General features: G+C 36.2%; 1 long non-coding RNA gene across 1 annotated transcript in view; it reads left to right on the forward strand.

The window, feature by feature from the left end:
* LOC122583042 overlaps positions 1–1,596 on the forward strand; it is an 8,660-nt gene extending 7,064 nt beyond the window's left edge. The window contains exon 6 of the long non-coding RNA XR_006321303.1: positions 1,141–1,596. This is a non-coding gene — a long non-coding RNA (uncharacterized LOC122583042). The remainder of the gene's footprint in view (positions 1–1,140) is intronic.
* Positions 1,597–8,168: the final 6,572 nt, after the last annotated feature.

Genomic DNA, 8,168 nt, shown 5'->3' on the forward strand with positions numbered 1-8,168 from the left:
GAAGCGAGGAGGGATGTAGGTACTGGTGTAGTTTAATGGCGACGTTGATAATGGTTGGTAGTAGTGTGGCAGAAATGGGTGGTGGTACGGAGGCAGAGACGGCTGGAGCAGATGGTACGGTCCCTTTCGCCAGATCTTCAACTTTAGGGTCAGTTTCAGCGCAGTTAATAGATGTGATAGGATCAATTGCTAGACTTGATAGGACCTGAGTAAGTAGAGGCTGTTCCATGGACTCGAGCCTTGATTGCTTTAACATCGGTTTTCATGGTTACAAGAATTCAATGCAGCCGCGCTTCATTAGCTTCTAATTGAGCAGTGATAGAACCTCTGTAATCCCCGGGATTCTGATCCATCTTCTTTTGCGTTTGCTGGCAATGGAACCAAATGATAGAACCCCGAAAGTTAGAAGTAACAATAGGATAGATTTGACATATAAGTCGGCCCGATTCGAGAGGGGCTATGTCTCCATACAAAGAGCCAGGATAACATTAATAGATATGAACTGCATAAAATGAAAACTAAGCATGCTATTTAAGTGCTAAAAGCTGCCCATACTAACAGTCCCTCCTGACTTTCTGGTTTCTTGCCAGTCAACTGGCCCATCCTATTTAATTTCTGCCCAGGAGCAATGACTGGCCTGACCCAGCCCAGATTGAGAACAACCTAGCTGTGACTGTGAGATCCTATCACAGCATCAAGTGCAGGTTGGTGGTAACAGGTGTTATAGAACAAAGATGATTGTTGGTAGACGGTGGCAGAGAGAATGACATACAATTAGGGTACCTCTGGAGCCACTGAACTAAGGTTCAGGTGAAGATGGTGTTGGTAGAGGCAAGAGTTTTGATTTGTTACCGTAGCTTACTGCTACGGGGTATTTACAAATTATAGCCAAAGTTTTTACAGTAGTTAATAGATATCATTTTTGACGGTGTCGTTTGGTGCCAAAGTGGTTGGAAACAGTCCAGCACTTGTTATTCATAATCTAGTTAGGGCCTTAGGGGTCTCCAATTTTTTTCGGAATCGCTAAACATGTTTACTTATTGAGGTTGTGTTGTGAAATTTACTTTAATACTGAATGCAGTGTTCTTTCATACTAGATTCATTCTGAGCAATTTATGTATTTTTCTATACGATTGACAGGATTGTTCATCAATGGAGCCAAGTATAGCTTTTTTTCTAACAGGTGTTGTCGTTGCTAAGATTCAGTTGGACATGATTGAGCGCTCCTTTAAAGGAATGTTAAAGGGGTCCCCTCTAATCTCTGCAAAGAAGGTCTCATTTCATATTCAAGCCACCAAGTTATGCAAGTCAGTTTCGCTCGCTAAGAAGCATTCCGGTGGCAAGAACGTCTCCTTTAACAAGGCTCGGGCATGGAACCTTCCACTGTCTCTTTCAACCGAGATGCTTCCTACTTGATTCGGTACCAATTCTTGACATTCTTATTAGTGCTGGAATTCTCATCAAATAATGTGATACTCAACTGTTTTTTCATATATGAGGTTCTCTTTACTTGGTACTCATGATTATCAATTGTAAGAATAAATCTCTTTTTTCTTTTTGTATGTTTCTTTATGTTTGACTGGTATGGTTGCTTTATGGCTCATAATTTTGCTCTACAACTTCACCCGTTGTAGTTATATCAGCATTGCCCCCCCCCCCCCCCCCCCCCCCCCCCCTTCTTCCCTCGTGCTAATGCTGCCCTGACTCACCCCCGCGTCCATCTCACAGGGTCCTATATTTGAATCTAAGAGTCACATGTTACCAAGGCTCATATCCCAGTTATCTTAGATGTTTACTTGTGATAAAATTTGAACTTGAGACCTCTTATGAGGAAACATGATTTGTTACCACTGGACTCATATCTACACGTACATTGATGACTTCTCAAAAATATTAGTTTAAAGCATGATATGGTGACAAATTTTTCCCAAGGTAATGTTAAAAGACCATTTATATATCATGTAACATGTTCAATTTGCCAAACTAGTTTGAAACAGAAAGACAGGCAGACAGAAGAAATGCCTGAGCCAATAATTCGGCTCAAGATCAGACACTTCATAATATTCAGTTGTATTATGAGAGGGTAAATTCAAAGGATAATCCTCATTCAGGTACCTTAATGGGTCGATTACAGCTGTTGACTATATTTACTCCTTCAACATTAAGTATGTTTGTTAATACATACTGGTTTTCTTCGTCTGAACTCGAGTAAAAAGTAACAAGTTAGCTTTTATTGATTATTTGAGTTTGTTCTGGTCCAGGCTTCATCTAGTTTGAGTTCAAAACAATTAAGAACATCTTATTCGTATGAAAAATTAAGTTCATACGAGATTATTTTTTTAATTTAGTTTTTTAAACGGTAAAGCCCTAGGCCGGAGGTCCTTAGGAAGCAACCTCTCTATTTTTTTTAAGGCTGTCTACGTCATACCTCCCTCATACCCGGGCGCTCGCTTGGATTGAGTACCGTTGTTATTCGTATGAAAAATCAATATGTACGCTTCAATGTCAGTATCCCAGAGTAAGTTTTCTTACTCCCTCTATGTATATGCATGGCTTATAAGTTATGTTGCACTACGTTTTAGCTTGCTTGTGAGGTCAAAGATGGAGTGCATCAATATACATATCCTGAGGCAAACCATAATTGTTATTTAATTCTTTAGAAGGTTATCTAATAGTAGAGAACAAGAATGATAACTTAATGAATACTCTTCCAAATTCTTTAATGATCAATCAGGAGGATAAATGGATATGGACGCTTAACAATAAATCTCAATTCATGGTGTCTCAGGTTTGTATTGATCACAATACGCTCCAGGTTAATAACATTTGTAAGACCTGGTGGAATTCTTTGGTTCCTAAAAAAACTAACCCGTTTTCTTGGAGATTGCTACGTGACTACCTGTCTTCACTGTGAAAATGGGATTGAGACGAGCCTTCATGTGTTTAAAAATTGCACGCTTTTGAAAGAAACCCGAAATAAAATAAGGGAGTGGGTTCGTTTTGATATTCCTAATAATTCACCAAAGATCATTATGGACTGGGTCGACGCTTTAAATTTGCCTCACAACGTTGATTCTCGATGGAAGGCCATCTTGTTCGCATGATGGTGGTTCATTTGGAAAGCTAGAAATAATTTTATTCATAATGATATTTGGGATAAATGCGATGATCTCTTTAATGCTATAATGTCGACTTCTTATTTGTGGATTACGAACAGAAGCAGCAAACACATGATTCCTTGGGTGGAATGATAGAGAATCCCATTAATTATGACTGATGACACGAGTGGTGCATCATTTATGGTTGACTCGTGGCGGGTGATACTTCAACATAATGGGGAACGGTTTGGCTTCGTGTCGGTGGTTACATTTATGGAGTTGTGTATTATATCACCCTTTCAGGCCTCTATGAGATTACAATAAAAACATCACTAAGTGAAAACCGGTGGTGCGACCTTCGCTTGGTGGGGTTTTTTCTCGTGTTTCGGTTTTGACACGAGTTTTATCACCCATTTTGCAATCTTTGCAGTTAAGATTCTGAGTTCGTTCTTTCATTTGTATTAGTCTTTTTGTATTGACTATTAATGTTCGTGACCTCTAGTAACTTGCTAGATGGTCACTTTATTAATAATCTTTTCCCCCTTCTAAAAAAAATTTCCCTCGATAATTGTGTCAAAATTTAGTTGTGACGTATAAGAAATATCATGTCAAGGCTATTATTTGTGGCATTAGGCAACTTAAGTAAGAGGATATAGGGTTGTGGATTCAGGAACCCCATGTGTGAGTCATTGTATTCAAAACTCGTAAGCAACGTGCAGCTTATGAATAGACCACCCTTCGAATTTAGGAAGTTTTGCTTTGAATAATATATTCTGTTAAAGAGAGTCCTTCGCGTAAATTGCTTTGAATGGGTAAATCAATCATTTGACCTTGGGGATCCGCGTCTACATCTTATGACCAGGCCAATTGTGAGTTTCAATAGGTGGTTTTATGTAAGCCTGTAAGGGGTAAAATCGAGAAAGTTAGGTTGATAGCTAGTTGTTAATTTTACAGTTAATTTATACCAAAGCAGGTTGCATTGGTTGCTCACATTGAGATTAGGGAGAATAATGTGACGCATGTTGAAACACAACGAACAAAAAATAATGAGTAAATTATATTTTTCGTCTCTGAAATTGATAACTTTTTTACTTTTAATCCTTTAAGTGAAAAACTACCATTTTTCACTTTGAAGTTGACAAAATTTTGTTGCCAGAGACGTGTAAGAAATTAACAGGAGAAGATGAGCGGAATAAAAAGTCGTCAGAGGTCTATAAATGTAACAAATTTCGTTCCTAAATTTGACACGTTTTTCATTTTCAGTCCCTGTACTGTAAAGGGGAAAAGACATTAATGCCTTCATGTGTTTAGCGCGTGCATATGTTAACGATCAAACCAATGCCATCTAGGGGAGAACCACGATTGCAAATTTTTGTCAACTTTAAGGTAAAAGTTGATATTTTTTCACTTAAGGGATTGAAAATGAAAAATGTATCTAGGCAATAATTTACTCAAAAATAATATATACATCACTATTTTACCTGTCTAGGCAAACCAGTTTTTGAATGAAAAACGGTTTGTGTTAAATATGGGTTGAAACTTCTACAACTACCAAATGCATTCTTTATATTAAAACGTGGGTTAAAACGTATTGGGTTATCAGATATTGGACCTTAATGTTAATCGGGCCAAAGAGTATAATAAAGGGTCAAACTATATTATGTTATTTAGTATTGGGTCAATAAATAAATGAGTCGTTGGCCAACAAGCCTTGCACATCAAACCCCATTAGTTAGTTATTGTAGAAACGACACAATGGTTAAAATTTTTTGAACGACAGTGGTGATTGGACTCAGCGGCATGCCTCTTCATCGTCCGATAGAGATTGGTCACGTCACTAGCACAATGGTTGAATTGGCAGTTACACACACAAGGATTCATGAAACATTGCATCGATTGTATGTGTATGTAGTTGTGTGTGTGTGTATATATATATATATCGAGTCTGTAGACAAGTTACAACTATCATATCAATCAAATAATAGTTATTTTCGTATCATACCTCTACACATATATCCTATATTCAAACCTGTGATATACTGATATACGTGATTACTATGGTGAAAATAAAAAAAATATATGCCTTCACAATATTGGTATCAAAGTTGATGGCTAAATTCACGGGGATTACCCGCAATTCGCAAACGGTTCATTACATACTCATTACCATGGAACAAGCAAGTCAGACGAATTTCTGAAGAATTTAAAGTTATGTTGAAACAGAAGTTGAAGGAAATTGATTTATTCAATCAATCAAAATCAACTATGAAAAATCAACATCTTGATATTGAAGAGTCAAGAGGAAAATACAAAAAGGCACGATGCTATCGTTGTAAAGAAAGAGGACATGCTATAAGGATGTGTCCTAAGAAGAAGAATATTGTTCAAGACAACACCAAGCCAGTGGTTGAAGACAACAAACTGAATGACAAAGGCCAGACAAACAGAAGACATCACAAATTGGCAGTTATGTTTCCAAGTACCTAGAAACCATTCATGTACAAACCAACCACATGATTGAAGGAATAAAGTATGGGAATTGGAACAACATTTCGTATAGAAAGATACAAAGAGCACATGAGTCCCAACAAAGCATTGTTCATCAAGATGAAACCTTGTTTTGGCATGCAGAGGATTCAATGTGAAGACAAATTCATATTTGCACATGGTGTCGGCAAAGCAATGGTCAAGATAAAGAAAAAAGATACGGTGATTCCCTGCGTTATGTATACTCCTGAAATAACCTTGAATGTATTAAGTATTGATCAATTGAAGGCACAAGGTTATGAGATTGCATATGAAGAGAATTAGTGTAACATTTCATACTTGTTTGAAGATTGGAAGAACTGTGATGAACAAGAGGCATAAAACAAAGCAAAGAAGAAACAAGATGAACATCTTGAGTCATATTTCTCCTTAATCGATCCCAAAGATGCATATGTTCAAGAAGATAATGCCGAAAAATAGAATGGGACAGATTTGAAGTGCAAAAATTTAATAAAGATGACTATGTGGAGAAAGAAGGGAGATTGATTGCAATAAAAGTGAATTTCTTTAACATGTTCCTCTCTTTTATAACATTGATTAAAATTGATAATATAATTTTAGAGAATTGGAGCCTATTTCAAAAAAAGTTTAATGATATGATAAGATGGTTTTCTTTAGTATACTTGCAAAGGGATAGTTTGGATCCCATACCACATGTCATTGGTGATTTGGAAAAAGAATTGTGTGATCTCTATAAGATTGTTGATAATATATATGGGAGGTTACCTTAATGTGTTATTTGGAAATAAATGGAAAGACGTAGCTGTCATGTTTGCATTATCTAAGGATTATGCAGAAAAGTTAAAGAAGTGTTACAATAGAACCATAGATATGGTATATTGTTATTATAGTACAACAAAGAGACACTGTTCAATGAGGAACCGGTGTATGTAGTACCAACCAAGGAGGTTGCTGAAGGCAACCGGATTGTCAAGGAAGAAATCCCACATAGAGATGTAGCGACAGGTGTAGATAATGGGGAAAATGTAGAGACTAAGTATAGTGGTGAAGGTCATGGTTACGAGGCTAGAGAAATTGACGATCAAGCAAAGGAACAAGAAGATGACAAGAACATTGCATGTACGTGAAGTAGTGATGATTTTATCATCATTGCTTAAGGAAAGAAGATGAAAAATTGAAGAGTCTGGCATTTGACATTAGTCGGGAGAATGTTGGACTGATGTGACTCATTTTATACTAATTTCCCACATCGTAATTAGTTGATTTTAAGTGTTTTTGGAGTCGTTTTCGTATACATTTGGTGCGTTTATGGTATTTGTTAGTGTTATCAGGTTATTAGCAAGTATTATGACATATTACTGAAGAAAGCGACATTTAAAGACCTAAAGTGCACTTACGGATGGCTTCGTTGAGGCTTGGAAGCAAAAATGAAGACTTTGATGAAGACTTGCAGATGGTGCCCCGCACCTCATTAATGGGTGCGCCGCACTTAAGAAACCGAGAGGGGGTGCTGTATAGGAGTACGCCACACTCGTTGTTCAAGTGCAGGAAGATCAGATGGTGCGGCGCACTTGGCGCACCTGATACATAGGTGCGCCGCACCTGCTGGACAGGAAAAATGTGACTTTTGCTTAAAGTATAAATACCTAGTCAAACATAACCCTAGCTCTATCCTACACTTTCCAGCCGTTTTCAAGACCTTTTAAGGAGACTTTTGATCAGCTTTATCATCTTGGAAAATCGAGATTACAATTGGATTTCTTTCATTCATTGCTTTCGATTTCTTGTATTCGGTAACAATGAATTCTTCAGTTTCGATATGTTATTTCTTTCAATAATGAGTAGCTAATCACTTTATCATCCATCTTGATGAAGTGAGACATTATATAAGGATTGCACAATCTTATTAATTCAATGTTGATTTCATTTAACGTTATATCGTGATCTTAACTTATTTCTTCCTTTTAATTATATATTATATACATTGCCGGTAGAGCAGAGAGAAAATTATAGGTTTTAGGTTTGATCTTGACCATTGAAAATAAAATAAAAAATCAATCTTAGCCGTTCAAATACAAAGTCAAACTAAACTATATATGTAAAGGTTAAATGGTCAATGATACTTAAATGTTTAAGAATGTTAACAATACAAAGGAAAAAAAAAACGGAGCAAACAAATTTGCATACTAATTAAAGCATTATAAAAGAGAAAATTCAAATGTCAAGTATTATATATGGCAAGGATAATCATGGTTATAGTAATTCCCTATCTACCTAGCTTTTATAGGGTATTTGATTTATTTCTTTATAAATACCACTAACACGTTTATGTTTCACCATTCATACCATGCACTTCAAACTATCACCATTTACATATAACAAGATGAAGAGGGCATTGTATTTATAGATTCATGTCTCAACATAATATCTAAATATTGTTTTTATATAAAAATGTTATTATTGATGTGATCTATATATTAACATCTTTTATATATATATAACACAATTTCTATATGTTTTTGCAGGATTTTAAAGCCATCAATTAATTCAATGACAAGAAAC

Source organism: Erigeron canadensis, chromosome 9, assembly GCF_010389155.1.
Source record: "Erigeron canadensis isolate Cc75 chromosome 9, C_canadensis_v1, whole genome shotgun sequence".
NCBI classification, from domain to species: Eukaryota; Viridiplantae; Streptophyta; class Magnoliopsida; order Asterales; family Asteraceae; genus Erigeron; species Erigeron canadensis.